The following is a 17,187-nucleotide window of genomic DNA, read 5'->3' on the forward strand; positions in this document are numbered from 1 at the left end:
GACGCATTATAAAATAATACCAGCCGTAATTTGTAAACTATTCTGCTGTGTTTACACTCAGAAACTGCAGTTTTTTGAATTTGTAATCTTTTCTAGAATGCCGATTTTTAACCAAGAAGCATTTAATATGCTGGCGGCGATAGTTCGTGGTCGATTCGGATAACGCAAATAGAAGATGTGGACAGCGATGATCGCATTTTGAAAATACTCAAAATATATCGACAGCATTTAAATGCTTCTTGGTTAGAAATTGGCATTTTAGAAAAGATTACAAATTCAAAAAACTGCACTTTCTGAATGTAAACACGACAGAATAATTATGTTATAATGCATCGTGTTTCATTTGTTTAATTTTCCAAGGCCTACCCTAAAGTGTAGGGTGCTTTTCTTTCGCGCCATCGACAAATACCGGAAATATGTATAAAGTAAATTTAAGGTGGAATTTAAGCATTTTTATTAATTAATTAATCTCATTTTCCCAATATTTGAGGTTAGGAACGAGATTTTCAAAAACGGTTTTCACTGACCTCTTTGGATGTTATGTGGCTACTTTTTCATAAAGAAAAAGTCATATCATTCCATTTGATTTTTTTGATTTTTTTAAGGTTTGGGTCATGTTGTCGAAACTAGCCCCCTGGTGGAGAAGGATTCAACTAAATTAACTATATGATGCTCATTGCCAAAGGAATGCTCTTTTCAATCATACCAAATTGTTAATCGGTCAAACGGTTAAGAAGTTAAAGCAGGTTATTGCAAAAACAATTGAACGCCCCACACCATCTTTGTTTTTGAAATAATTAAGTTTTTGTTTTTACGACAATGATAGATAAACTGGTTCTCTTTAAAAATGTGAAAAAAATTTTTTTGTTTATTATGCGAAATTTAAAGAAAATGCAATTTTAAAATTTAAGATGGCAGTTATACCCTTTGTTGGTCATATTTAGAACTTGAAGGTATTTTTCATTGATTCTTCATGACCGATTTACCCAATAATTTTTTTACCCCTAAGTCATATGACGAACGGTTCTCGAGATATGGCCGAGATGGGTCATCCGGTACTATAATGCATTCCCGTTTGTCTACAGAAAAGGTAGAAGTGTGTACGCAATACCTCTAAGCAAATTGCTTACTCCAAACTTGTACGGCTCGGCGATGAAATGCATTACGTAAGATATCGTGATGTAAGCAACTTGTACGGCACGTCAATGAAATTTAGTATCAGAATTTGAGCGTATTGAGGTATTGAAGAACCTTGGAGAGACGTGAAAAGTTGAAGCACCTTAAAATGTCATGAAAAGCACTTAAAAGCTGTCCTGAATAGTACTCAATCTACTGTTTATATATATTTTTGTATAAGCGCACTTTAGAAACCAATTGGCGCACAGCATCGTGTTGAAAAAAATCAGGCCGCAACAGTAATCGTGTAGGCGAAACACGTAACGAGAATTGCTTGTAAGGTTTGAAGTGGAAGCGAAATGGTTGTTGGGCCCAGCTGTAGTTTTCGTTATTAAAGTAATTACAAGCGAGTGACCAATTATAGTGAAGCATTTACGCGATTTCTCGCTCCGAGGTTTGCTCTTCGGTCACTAAAAGCCAATCTCCTGCGCGTCTTGCAGCAGAAATTGAATAAAGTCGGCCGTTTTTCGGACCTATAATTTCCCGTCTGGGAGGGGACACTTCTGTCGCCATTTATCTGCAATGTACGCACGCTAAGGTTTTGGGGGTTGAATAAATTGCGTCTACTGATTCCGAACTTGAATCGTAAATTATTGTTCGTGGTCAAAACCGGGTGTTACATGTATTCCGTTGCGTATCGTATTTTATTCCAACCAAAAAAAGCCGGGGAGTTTCGAAATGTAAAGCCGTAATCTCGAATTATTTTATGTGAAACACGGCTCGCGTACCTTTTTATGTGCGGAACTAAATCAATTACAACATTCCGGTACGTACTTCGGCAGGAAATAGCCCTTTGGAAAACTTGGCTTCACGTCGGTATTGTTGTCGTAAAAGTTAGGAATTGACAATTCAGTTATTGGACGTATTTAAATGCAAATGTGAGATCGCTTGAGGTCCATCTCCAGCTGGAAAACCTGAAACCTATCTTGAGGTGGATTAAACAGATCTCGCGTCTGTGAGCGGATTGTGATGACTGAGCAGACGCCACAAATTAATTAATTAATTACAAATTAAGGTTTTTATAAAGTACTGCGAAACGTTTAGACCAATTGCGCTTTCTATTAGGGAACGTAATTAACACTGTTTGACTTTCTGGTTTCTGTATTTATAATAATGCTTTGTAGCTTTAGTAAATTTGAATTTGACTGCAATTTTCACCAACATTTTGCTTATTGTTGGTTTGTTTTCATATTTAGAAACACAGATCAGCTTTATTTCTGCTACGTTTCACCCACAATGCTAATCCAAGCTCTTTTGGCATTTGGCATTTCTTGTTGTTTTAACAAATTTCGAGTTTAATTCACATTGCTGAGTAATGTAGATGCTATTGATACAACAGATACTATAATTAGCACAGCATCTAAGTAATTTTTAGAAACCGCTGTAAGAATATAATTGAATCTTATCGATTATTGTAAGGTATAATACAAATTACATCCATGATATGCTGCTCCTCGAGATTTATCAGTTATGTGATCATGATCGCTTACTTCACTCTTCTCGATATCTCTAGTTGTAGTACGTAATCGGCATGTGGTATTAATAGTCGCGGCCGGTTTGATGAAGTTTGGATCTGATCACGGTCATACTCGCGTCCGTATCCACCAACATACTCATTAGTTTTCCATTAATCAACCCATCAGTATAGATGCTCCCATCTTATCGATCCTGCTGAATTTCTAGCGATGGTCTGGGTTCCGGGGACTTTTTGCTTGCACTCTTCGAATACCCTAGTTTTCCGCAGTTCCAACACCGAGGGCGGCTCTTTCCACGTTTTTCTAGATCTTCGATCATCTTCAATGTCTCTTTGATTGTGGTCTGGATATCGGTTCTTTCCGTCGTGATGAAGACTTTTGCGTGCGATTGGTGCATTTATTGTTACGTGGATTCAATTTTTTATTGTTCACTGTCTGCTGATAGTCAGTAACCCGGATTTCAACAACGAATTGGAAATGTGTTCCGGCACACTCTAGGATGCATCGTAAGAACAAGCGTTTGCCCGATGGCGACAACCCAAACTGAATATTTAGTATCTTTATATAATCGCATATCGATCCAAACGATATTACATTCTGCTGAAATAAATCTGCGAACTGTCGGCGTAAAAATCCATAGAAACCTTAAGCTGACATGTTAATAAATTCGAAGTGGATGCGTAAATTGCTTCTTCTTCAGATAAATTTCTCAGTGCGTGTGATACGGGATAACAATAGTTTAAAACTCGAAATGGGGAAAATTTATACGTCTTGTGCGTGCATTAAGTTGTTTATACGACCTTAATCGATCCCATATACTGACTCTCGAACGTTTTGCCTAGAGCGAATAAATTTGTATTAGAAGTTTAACCTACAAATCATTTAAAGCTAGACGGAATAGCAAGTGGAGGTTAAATCCGATTTCTCATTTACAATAAGGCGACAGTGTTGTTTTTGCTCGTACGATTGGAGAATTGTGAACGCTGATATGCGGTGTGTGACGTGATTGCTCATTTTCCAAGCAAATAACGCGTATAGTGCTAGTAAATTACATTATGGGGTAACCGCATGTTCGCCGCGTATGGTTAAACATTCATAAAGCTCGTAAACTCCTTTGATTTATAATCGAAAATATGCTCATTACCACTTCATTAAATGTTCGAGTAGCGGTTATTTACCAACAAAACAAGCGACGCGTTTATTAAAATAAACTGCGATGTATATCAGTAACTAAATTTAAATACCCGAAAATAAAGGGCTCGTTGAATATTCTAGTAGGAATTTTGAGTGACTTTTACACATTAATGGGGAGTGATGGTCATTCACGCCGGCAGTATGAGATCAATAGTACAATTTTATGGCATCGCGTGAAGATACAGCTGTGGATCATTCTAGGGACCGATTAAACAAATTTTTAAATATTTTTGTCTCAAATTGCTTAGTAAATGGAAACGTATAATCAGGTAGCATTCTATGAGTCATAACTTATTGTAACGTGATTTATAAATTCGGGTTCGATTTATATCAATATTTATTAAACAGAACTAAAACACTATAAAATCCGTACAATTTATGTCGATTATTTATATCACTCACACTTCGCAATTTATCTTTCCGTGCTCGATGTTTACGTACTCGTTCGGTAGTAGACTGCCGCGATGTTCGGTCCGCAACCATTTATACACGCAAGCAATGTAAGTCCCGAACATTCTCGAATACGCGTAGAAAATTCCAGAGCGCCAAAGGCGACGTCATGTCTGGAGCATTTCCGTTACACTGCCCCCTTCTTAATTCTGGACGTCTCGTTCAGAAACTGCGTTAGTATTACTTTTTAATGCCTCGTGTCGGAATCTGCAGTCAGAGCCTGCTCGACAAACACCTTTCTTGAAAAAGTAACAGTCCACAGTTTTGCGGAGGGTCGTCCCCTGTGGGTTGAAACAGCATACTGTAATTCGAACGCTAGTGTTTCTAAAAATCACTTCGATCATGGTTCGCACTATTTTCCAGTCCAACCCATCTAAACCACATCCAATCTTCGGGATCGCCAAGCTATTTATGTCATAGTATGCCATGAGTTTCTTTAAGCTTTTTAAAGCAGACCAGAGGTTTTCATAGGTGGGTTTGCCTTCTGACGTTTTCTTTGAAACCAAGTAGAACAAAGAGCGTTGACTATCTTCCAAGCGCAGTACTTTACCCACTCGTGGTCTTTGCTTTATCAACTCGTCTATTCTTCCAAATCTTTTCCGGAATACGGAAGCTATACCTCTACCCATGCGAAGGTCTTCGGCGACACAATGGGCGATGGAAACGTTAACCGGAAGCTCAAAAATATTTTGACAAATTTCCTGAGTAACGCCAAATCGAGCTTTCTTCCGCTGGGCGTAATTTGACATAAAATCGTTAAAGTTTGGCTCGATCCCAAAGCTGCGTTCCTCTTCTCGAATACCTCTAACTTCTTCGTTGTTGTTGGATCCGGCATATCGTGCGAGTCGATTAATGTGGACAACTTTCGGTTTCCGGTGGTTCATTCTGATACGATATATCACGTCATTTATTTTCTTGATCACCTCATACGGACCTTCCCATTGTCTTTGTAGCTTGGGAGAAAGACCCCTTCGTCTCTGTGGATTGTGCAGCCATACCAGATCTCCAGCTTCAAAAGTTTAATTGGCCGAGCGGAGGTTGTATTGATTTTTCATGCGATCGCTGGCAATCTGAATATGACTTCTAGCCAAGTCGTGAATATCGTTCATCTTCGCCTTTAGTTGGTCAACATAATTTTCATCTGCGACATATTCTTCATGGGGTTTACGCCCAAACTCGAGGTCACATGGAAGGCGTAGTTCACGACCCAACATAAGGCAGGCAGGAGTCTGACCCGTGGTCTCGTTAACGGCTGATCGATATGCCATAAGGAACAGGTGGAGGTACTGGTCCCAATTTTTCTGATGTTCTGCCACGACTTTTGAAAGATATTTACCCATCGTTCGATTCATTCTCTCCACCATTCCATCTGACTGAGGATGCAAAGGTGTTGTTCTTGTTTTATTGGCTCCTACCAATCGACAAACATCTTGGAACAAAGCCGATTCAAAGTTCCTTCCTTGGTCTGAATGGATTTCTATAGGAACACCAAAACGTGTAAAGAACTCCTTTACCAACACTTCTGCAACTGTTGCTGCCTCTTGGTTTGGAATAGCGTAAGCTTCAGTCCACTTTGTGAAATAATCCATAGCCACTAGGATATATTTATTTCCGCCATCTGTCTCGGGAAACGGTCCTGCGATATCGATAGCAACTCGTTCCATCGGACTACCAACGTTATACTGCCTCATGGGTGCCTTCTTCTTGGAAACTGGTCCGTTTCCAGTAGCACATAACTCACATCTTTGACACCATCGCCGGACATCTTCTTTACGGTTGGCCCAATAGAATCGCTCACGTACCCTTTGCAACGTTTTCGTAATACCAAAGTGTCCTCCGGAAGCGCCGTCATGCAATTTTCGCAATACTTCCGACACTTTGCTTCTAGGTACTACTAATTGCAGCGTCGATTCGGTGCCATCTTCACTTTCAAGGGTCCTATACAACAGGTTGTCTTTCAGAGTCAGGCTATTCCATTGGCCCCAATAACTCTTTACTTCAGGACTTGTGGCACTAATGTCTTGCCAGTCTGGTCTTTGTCCGTGGCGTATCCAATTCAGAACAGTTTTTAAACTTGGGTCGTTTTCTTGGGCCGTTTTGATTTCGCTTGGCTTCCATTCCTCACTCTCTACAGTTGTTCGTCGCAAATGGCCAATCTTGTCTTCTATTTTAGAACAATGTGTGCAGTTGTCCTTGCACGGTCTTCTTGACAAAGCGTCTGCATTATTGTGAACTTTTCCAGACGACGTAATGTTTACAGTGAAGACCGGGGCTTTGTTTCTGCAGGTCGACGATAGCCTCTTCCTGTCGACCTTTCTTAGTTTTCCGGCTGCTGCAATGGTTTTTGGCAGTTGCGGCGAACGTGTCCAATCTCGCCGTGGTTCACGTTTCTTTGCCAGTGACTGTATTGCTTTATTGATCTTTTCTTCCACTACTTTACTGACCTTTTCTTCCACTACTTTACTGACCTTTTCTTCAAAACTTTCAGAGCCACCTTCCTCTTCGATGGTTATTACCCGGCTCTCACTGCGAGGTTCCACCATACGTACTCGCGCACTTTCATGACTAACTTTCTTGGCGGCTTCGAATTCTAACGCATGGGCCAAAGCTTTCTCAATTTTGTCGTGCCTAGCCAGTCTCAAAGCCTGCTGGGCATCTCCATCACGAACGGCATCGATAAATGTTTGTACAGCCAGTTGATCAAGAAAGCTCTCCGGTGCCGTAGGGTATGCCAATCGAATCAGTCTAGCGATGTCCGCTTCAAGTTCCTGCAAACTTTCTCCAGGTTTCTGCATTCGGTTTTTGACTTGGGCATAGTAAACTTGCTGAAGGTGTTTGTCGCCATATCGCATTTCGAGTCGCGCTACTATTTGTTGAAAGTTCTGTTGATCCTCGGGGATGGTCCGCAACACATCCAGAGCATCTCCTCTCAGAGCAAGAATCAGGGCTGTAGTTTTGTCTTGAAGAGTCCATTTATTTGCCGCAGCTGCTGCTTCAAACTGTCGAACGTACGTGGTCCAAGGAATCTTACCATCAAAAGTAGGTGGCTTGACTCGGGCTTGCTGAACGTCGCCTTCTACTCTTGTATTTGTTTCTGGGTCGACCTTCTTGTAATGAGTAGACTGTGGCACCTCAAGAAGACGGTCCATCAGTAATTCATCTGGGGCACTACTAGTACGCTCTTCCGTAGTCAGTCGCAAGAATTGCTCGCGCAGCTCTTCATACTTGTGCTCAATCTCAACGAATGTTGCTTTAAATGTTTCGGAAACTTCCGTAATTCTATCTTCAACTTTTTCTTCAATTGATTTAGAGACTTCTTCGATAATCTTTCTAGAATTTTCCTCTATCTTCTCGAACTTCTCTTGAATATTTCTAGAATTTTCTTCATTAATCTTTCTAGAATTTTCTTCCATTTTCTCGAACTTCTCTTCAAAATTTCTAGAATTTTCTTCCAACTTCTCTTGGTTGCTTTTTATTTCTTGTTGCAACACCTGTTGGCCATTTTGGATTTGCTGGAGCAAATTGAGCATCGTTTCTTCCATTTTAGCGGCAGCAGATCTTGTTACAGGCATACACAAGCACAAGCACTTAATTTAATCTTACTTTTAATTAATTTAATTAATCCCACTTCTGACACCAATGAAACGTGATTTATAAATTCGGGTTCGATTTATATCAATATTTATTAAACAGAACTAAAACACTATAAAATCCGTACAATTTATATCGATTATTTATATCATTCACAAATTTATATCGATTATTTATATCACTCACACTCACACTTCGCAATTTATCTTTCCGTGCTCGATGTTTACGTACTCGTTCGGTAGTGGACTGCCGCGATGTTCGGTCCGCAACCATTTATACACGCAAGCAATGTAAGTCCCGAACATTCTCGAATACGCGTAGAAAATTCCAGAGCGCCAAAGGCGACGTCATGTCTGGAGCATTTCCGTTACATTATGATAGTTTTCTGAAATTCGAAAAAGTTTGCATTGGCCTTTTGAAGCCTTGAGAATATTTTTAGCCTTACCCGACAAATAATAATTGTATCCCTGACCAGTGTTAATAGCGGATACCGGAATTCATTTCAGAACTCAATAAATATCAAAACACTTGAAATAAAGGGACGCACACGCCCATTACATCCACCCCGCACGCATGTGGTCGACACAAATAAACAAAAAAAATTCTTCCAGTGTTTCAAATAACAATCTCACATTCTGGTCGCGCCATAATCCGACGTACATAGCACTGATGCAAAAACAGTCGCTAACAGCTTCAAGAAAACTTCACGACTTTACTACTAGATTGATACAATAAAAATATATTAATTACACAATTACTAGTTTTCAATGCGATGGCTGTTCAGAACGGGTATCACAGACTTTTATTAAACAGAATGACCTTCCAACAAAATCTTATATACCTACTACAAAGCACTTTTCCAAACCGACGTAGCGTCTTTGTTAACGTTCAGACCACATTAACTTTTCACAAGACTAAGTTAATTGCGAAGGAGAGATATGAAAAGTTAACGTCTAATAGGGGGAGAGAAGCCAGGGAATCCACAAGAACTAAAGTCAGCAAGAGAAAAGGGATTAGAAAACATAGATAACAACGAAATAAAGTTAGCTTCCTAAACGCAGAAAACGCAAGTGGAATACAGGCAGGAGGGATGCAAAAACAGCAAAGACATTCACGAGCCAATAGCACACGAAATCTCAAAGAATTTTTATTAAAGAAAAGAGGAAGCAGTTAGAAGCCAAACTAGAACAATTACAAAACAACAGCAAAATCTACCGATCACCGCCCACAACAAAGACAGTAGAGAAAGAAAAAAGGAGAAAACCCCGAAAACATGGAGGATATTAAAAACATGGTGATAACCCTTAACAAGGGCGTGATAGAAAAGAGAAACGACGCTAGAAAAAGAATAACGGAAATGAGAGAAAAAGAACTGAAGGGGCAAAATCAAGAGAAGGAAGAAAAATGGAACAAAGAAAACCGAGTACTAGCGGAGAGAATAGACAAACTAGAATGGAGACTGAAAAAAGAGGAAAGGATGAAGAAAAAAAATAACGTTATAATTAAAGGAGAAGGAGCAAATAATATTAAGGAAACCGATGCAATAAATTTCCTACTAAATGAATTAAAAATAAGAAGCCCGTACAATACAAAATAGAGAACGAAAAATAAGAATTCTAATAAAGTGTAAAAATGGGGAGGAAAAAAATGGAACCATCAGTACCAGACAAGCCCTAAGAGATAAAAAGGTATATATCGATAACGACCTGACGTTTACAGAAAGAGAAGTGCAAAAGAAGATCCGAGAAAGGATGGAGGAAGAAAAAGAAAAAGGCAATACAATAGAAATGGGATATATGAGGCTCATGATAAATGAAACATGGTTCAAGTGGGACGCAATAGATAGTAATTTAACGACAGAAAACTAAAGAAGGATACACAATCGGGGACGAGGGGGGGAGGCGGAGATCACACAAACAATTATCAAAGGAACAACAGGTGACAACAAAATCAAACAAAAAAAGGAAGAAAAAAAGAAAAAGAAAATATTACAAACAAAAGGAAACATCAAAATTGGCTTCTGGAACGTGGCGGGAATCAGCAACAAGGATGAAGAATTTTGGGAGTACATGAAAACTTATGATGTAATCGGCATGACAGAAGTATGAGTAGAAGAAAAATATTGGGAAAATTGGGAGAAAAAACTACCAATGGTTTTGAATGGGCATATCGATACGCCAGAAGGGAAAGCAAGAAAGGAAGAGACAAAAGAGAAATATTAACAGGTGTAAAGAAAACGATAAAAACTGAAAAATCGATGCGGAAACACGAAAATGGAATACAAGAAAGGAAAATGATACTAAAAGATGTATGATGGAGAGTGTTTACATTATACATGAATATGAAAAGGATCGTGGACGAGCTGGACAACATAATAGAAGAATCGGAAGATGACGTTATAATAATAGGAGGGGATCTAAACGCCCGGATAGGCGAGGAAGGGTCGTGGATCGCTCACACAGAAGAAGAAGACAACAAAAGAAAATCAAAAGATAACGCGACAAATAAAGAAAGGAAAGAATTGATTAACTTCGTAGAAGAAAAAGGGTGGTACATCCTCAACGGAAACGTGAAAGGAGACGAAGAGGGAGAACGTACATAGGAAGCAGAGGGCAGTCGGTAATAGACTATATTATTCTAAATGAAAAAGGGAAAGAACACTTAAAAAATTTTCAAGTAGACTAAAGAATAGAATCCGATCGCCTACCAATATCCACAACGATGAAAGGCAGTGCTGACACACAATACAGAAAACAAACAAAAGAAATTACAAAAACGAGACAAATCTTGACAGAACAGACAATAGAAAAATACAGCAAACATCTAAAGCAGATAGAATTCAAAGAAACTGAATGTGACGCTGCACTAGAAGAAATCAAAAAGGCAATAACTAAAGCGGAGATAGAAAGAACATCAAAAATAAACAACTGGACCCCAGGAAGAAGCAAGTGGTGGGATGCAGAATGTAAAGAGAAAAAACAAATTACAAACTAAGCCCTAATGGATTGGAAAACAGGAAAAGGCACAGGTGAAGAGTACAGAACAAAGAAGAAAGAATATAAGGATACAGGCAAACGCAAAAAAGAAGAATTACAAAAAGAGGAAATGAGAGAAATATGAAGCATCAACAACGAAAATGAAGTGTGGAAATTTATAAACAAAGGGAGGAAAAATAAACAAGGAATACCGGACGACATTTGAGAAGAAGAAGGGAAAAACTACTTTATACAAAGTTTAAACGGACAGATAAGCTTCAGAGGGGAAAAAAACAAAAAGAAAAAGTAAAAAGGAGGATAAAGAAATAGGGGAAAAAGAAATGGAAGCAGAAATAGCAAAGATAAAAAAAAGAAAGCTTCCGGACCAGACCAAATAACAAATGAGATGATAATACATGCACCGGAAAACGTGAAACAGCAAATCAGAAAAATTATTAACAGGGTAAGGAGAGGAGGAGGATTTCCGGAAAGTTGGAAAGAAGGAGAAATATACCCAATATACAAAAAAGGAAACAAAGATGACATCAAAAACTATAGGCGAATCACACTCCTAAACTCAACATACCTACAAACTTTACGCTAAAACACTAAACACCCGTTTAAATGAAGAAGTAGAGGACAAAGAAATACTAGATGAAACACAAATGGTCTTTAGGAAGGGAAGGGGGACGATAGACAACATATAGGTACATAATAAATCACGCAGAACAACAAGAACTGGAAAAAAAAGGAGGTGAAGTCTACGCCCTATTCATAGATCTAAAAGCAGCATTCGATAATCTAGACAGGAACGAATTTATATAAGAGCTTGGAAAAAAAAAATATCGACAACAACACAATAGAAAGGATTAAAGAATCTATAGAGAAACAAAGAGTAAAGTTAAAGCCAATAACAAACACACTATTTTTGGACGGAAAATGGAGGATGTCCGCTAAGTGCAACCCTTTTCAACATTTATGTGGCAGACCTGGAACAAGCATTAAAAAAATGGCAATCAGGAGGAATAAAAATTGGCGGACAAAAGATATGGTCATTAACATACGCGGACGACATGGTACTCCTTGCCTTACCTAAAATGGATCCTAGGATTGGCAAGAGATATCCCAACCTACATTCTTCTGGAGGAAACCAAACAGATAAGATGAGGATAGAAGCGGTATATAGAGCAGTTAAATACGAAGAAAGGACAGAAAGATGAGAGAACGGGTTACTAAAAGAAACTTTCAAGGAGAGAAAGAAGACCAAAAAAGCAAAGTGGACAGAAAAAAGAAGAAGATACTTCCAAAGGAATGGGTATGCAGAAGATGAGGCGGAAAGATTAAGGGGTGAAGGAGTAAATATATCAATGATCATGAAAGTGAGAGACAAAGACAACCAATTACAATACCAAATCAATCGAATAGAAAACAGCACCTGCAATACCACGTACAAAGAAATAAAAACATTACACTTGCAAAAATATCTACATAAGAACAACAAAAATATAAAAACCATTGCAAGATTTAGATGCGGAAATGAAAATAGAACCGGGAAAAGATGGGAGGAAGAAAAGAGCAGACTATGAAAGGAAGAAACAGAGACGATAGAACACGTAATATACAAATCCAGCAAAACCAAGACTAGCAAAACAGTAAAAGAAATATTACAGGAAGATGGAAGAGGAATCGACTGGATGAGAAGGACGTTGCAGAGAAGAGAGTAAACATTATTTAGCTATTTCTGATGTTGGATTAAAATGCAATAGAAGGTATATTTGTTTATATCGAAACTTACTTAGTATCATATACCTATATGCTATGTACATACCTAAGAGCTCGCCTAAGAGTCCCCGAAGCCGAAAGGCTAGGGTTAATAAATAAATAAAATAGATAATTGCGTCTGAACGGATTATTCTGAATAAGACGAAAACTGCGTCTTCAAATAAACACAAAAGTCAATTACTTCATAAAATTAGCGTACAAAACGTGCACACTTTTTTACCCGCCCTGACTTAAACAGCCTCGTCCTCTCTCCATCAAATTAGATGCAACACCAATAAGAAGTGTAACCTCTTCCATAACAACAGAAATCCACACCTGTAGCCGTTGTTATCGTCAAAAATCAATTAACCTACGTGATAAAAACGTGCTTATCGCGTCCGAGCAGATTACACTTAAATGCACTCGATCAAATATGTTCTTTAATTCTAAATAACGCAAACTAAACATCTTATAATTTAAACAAGCAAATTTACATGAAGGATAATATTCAAAGAAAAAATTAAGCAATTAAAAACAAAACTAAAATGAATAAATGGACACTGAAATTACATTCCTATGAAATAAACCAATTCCGTGCTGATATGTAATAAAATCTTCCAGATTTAAACTGCATTAAAACATTTACACATACAGGATGGTCCGTCCTTATCTTCGGCATTATTCCAAGTTCAGATTCAGACATCAGACTTCAGTAATTAACTATTATTTGAACTAGTAAAAGTCTGATACGGTAACTCTAACCATTATTACAATAAGCTCCTTATTAAGCTTTCACGCCAAAGTAATAGTTTTTAAACAGGTACCGAGCAACCCGAAGGCGAGTTCGGCACAAACCTAGGTCGATTAAAGGTCTGATGGGGTAAGCCAAACCACTACTCTGCCTTCGGCTCGCTCGGCTTTAGTAAAGTGGGTCTGTTTTTAAACTTCCACGAAGTAACAATCTTTAATCAAGAGCATAGTAGGTCTATCTTACCACATGAAACCTCTACTGCCTCCAGGTTTGTGCGGTTTCGGCACATACCTACTCCGAGTGAAGGTCTAATTAGGTCAGTAAATGACCGTTTTGGCGTGTAATTTTACCCTCTACTTCAAAGGTGAACTTGAGCCCAGGGTTACTTTTACTTGAGGAGGGGGGTGAATGTCACCCCTTCTCGTGAGGGGGGAGATACGTTCAAAATAAGTCCGGAAATTGATAAATTGAGTAATTCTAAGCAAGTTCTATAGAGTTTTTTCACTAAGTCAATAGTATTCGAGTTATTTGCGAGTGAAAATGTTCATTTTTCAACAAAAAAAACACGTTTTCAGACGGTTTTTCGCAAATAACTCTAAAAGTAAGTATCGTATCGAAAAAAGTATTCTTAGCAAAAATATAGCTTATAAAAAAACAAACAAAATGGTCTATATATGAAGTCTGTAGACCCAGTTGAAGCAAAGTTGTAGCTCATGAAAGGTAGGTTCTCATTCGTCAAATTCCAAATCGAGTACTTCAACGTGAAATAACCAAAAAATGAAGCACTTTTCGGGAAACCTTATGAATACTCTTTTAAAGTGTTGTTTTTAAGAAAAGTTCCTAACATCAAAACTAAGTGAGTTACGCTCAAAATAAAGTTGGTCCTTTCTTGTTGGTAAAAAAAATCAAGGTAATCACCCCCTAGTTAGCACCCCGATTGTAATTAAGCGTTACCGCTTTACAGTTAACTTTATTTATGTACTTATTGTTTATATGATCTGTAAGTTTGACCGGTGCAAAGTGCTTATTTTTGAAAAAATGTAGTTTGGAAGTAAAAAAAAATTTTGAAATTATGAAAAATTGCCTTTTTTTCAAAGTAACTTCAAAAGTATTAGTGATACGAAAAATTTACAAGAATAAAAAAATGTAGCTTTTGCTTTTCTGAATATTTTGCTATTTTCAAAGTTTAATCTGTAAAACAATTAAATTAGAGGTTTTAAGAATATCTTGCGCCTGTTGCAAAGTCACTTGCATAACACTAACGGTCATTGACTCAATTACGTACAAGTCAGGCCGTCTGTCAGATTTTTCAAAGAGTATTTTCGAATTTCGTTCTCTTTCGAATGGTGGCAATTATTTTAGAGAACTTGTCCAAACGTTTATTGAAAGTTTCGGGTTGTGTTTTCTAAAAGTGACAGCGTGACAGTTCTCATTATTGACTACTAGTTAATAATAAAAAATTATTAACCACTTTGAACAAATGCCGAGAAAACCTACTTTACAAATGGAAAAAAGGTTAATAATCATGTCATCAGACGCTAGTAGTGAAAAAAATGGTTTTTTAAAGCACTTCGTAGCTTAAAAATTAACCGGTTTATGAGTAAAAAACCAGTCACATATTTAATACATCAAAACGCGTGTAGTTACTGGAGCATTGTAAGATACACATAATAATGTGCTAGTAAGGCACAGACATACTTGTGACTTTGATTTATAATTATAAATCAAAGTCACAATTAAAAATTCCTGATAAAGAAGGCAAAGTATACCATATATCCGAAACACACCCAGCAGTGCAGTTCCATGATCGAACGAAAGACATCGTATTTTAGTATATTTAAATAATCCCAAATTGCTTGAATTTACAATTATATGATTAATAGGGGTAGTTTCAACCATTAAAAAATAAACAGCAACCAATGACACAAGTCCAATTTTGAAGTGGAGGGTAAGAATAACCTAAATTCAAATTTCCATGCAAATCAGTGGAGTCAAAATATTCTATGACATTGTTTTAATAATAACTATTTTAGAGGTAAGATTTAGAGGTTAAACTTTGATAAAATCTTAAGTTATGTTGTTTAATGTTAATTGATATTTTTGAATCAATTGCCCTCTTTAATTTATAATTATACGATTTCTTTCTAATAGGGGTAGTTTTTTCCCCTAAAAAATAAAAATCAACCCTGACCTCAAGTTCAACTTTGAAGTGGAGGGTAAGTAGAACCTAAATCCAAATTTTCATGCGATTCGTTGGAGACGCGGAAAATTACACAGTATCCCCGTATTCCACGTTCATTTACTGCCCTATAATGGTGTACGTCAAACCGGAACAGATTAATGAACTTTTTAGTGTCGCAAAATTGGGAACATTTTAATTTGAGCAATCCTGTATAGGTATGTAGAACTATCAGTTCTAGTTCAAATTTCACTAAACCGCCTTAAATATTCTGCACCCAATTCTTCTAAGTAGCGTTGGTACACAATTTTTTTCAGAATTGTAGACAAGGGTAAGAATTTCAGGTTGGAAGAAATCCATGATGCAGCTCCATCTTCATTTTGACATTCCGTCAAAGTACACCGAGACATTGACTCCTAGATTGCCGCTTGATGTGATTGAAATTAGTAATTGATTATATTTAATAGTTTATGTTCCTTCCGCTTTAAAGTCATACCCTCAAATTCTAAACGCCTCAAAGGCTAGAGCAATAATAACCTTGAAGAACCCTTTTGAAGCCTTGAAAAGTACTTATGTACCTATAGATATTTCTCAATCCCAGAACTTCAGATTTCATTTCCTGAAGACCACGAAAACGTGCTTTTTTACAATGTTTCAAATGTAGCATCCTACGAGATGCATAATTTTTGATAGTTTCAAATTCTTAAGGCTTCAAGGGGTGGAAATATGAAACTTTTAAGGTTGCAAGCGCCATTTGAATCCTTGAATATATTTTTAGCTCCACCATTGATCCACTAATTTTTTATTCCAAAATAGCAGCCTAAAATTCATAGCTTCAAATTGTAAAGGTTTCACGGAGTAGAAATTTGAAAATTTTTCAGTTTGCAGACGCCTTTTGAAGCCTTGAATTTATTTTTAGGTCCACAGGTTCCTATGTCATTTACTTAGGAACTAGAGAATTTGCTTTTTAGGGGCATTTTTCGAAAGAAAAAAAATTCCCCTTATACAGTGTGTCCCCGGATGGACTGAACAAGAGGGAAAAAATTTTTAATTTTAGCTTTACGCAAAAATGTAATTCTTTATAAAAATTTTTGCTTGCCTCAAAGCCACCTATTCTGAAATAAAAATCTAGATATTCCTTTTAGCAGCTGAGAAAATTACAAAAAACGCAAAATCTACAGCGGAAATTTTTGCATGTTTTTGATCGACGACTATCGTGCTTAATCAATACCAATTTTTAAGTGAATGCGAAACGGCTTTGGATCAAAGTAGTTCAGTTGACGAGTTTTTTACTGCCATATCCATCGGGGGGAAGGAAAGCTGCCAGAAGATCTTTAGGTTGAAGCCTTCTTTCAACATGATTAACCGAGCGGTTTCTTGTACACGAATATTTTCTTTCCCGGAAAGCAAAGGAAAAAATAAATTGGAAACGTCTTTAACCCCCTTTTGTTCTCGTACTCTGAGCAATGAACTGGAAATATGAATAAGACCAGTAAAAACGAGAGACGTATCGGAAGACAAATGTTCTACAGTTTTTCACTCTTTTCATACATGTGTCGATTCGTGTCAAAGAATCCACGACACGTTCTTCGAACCCTTCTCATCATTTAAGACCTTTTTATGTGTCGCGATAAA

This window comes from Photinus pyralis, unplaced genomic scaffold (assembly GCF_008802855.1).
Source record: "Photinus pyralis isolate 1611_PpyrPB1 unplaced genomic scaffold, Ppyr1.3 Ppyr1.4_LG9, whole genome shotgun sequence".
In the NCBI taxonomy this organism is placed as follows: domain Eukaryota; kingdom Metazoa; phylum Arthropoda; class Insecta; order Coleoptera; family Lampyridae; genus Photinus; species Photinus pyralis.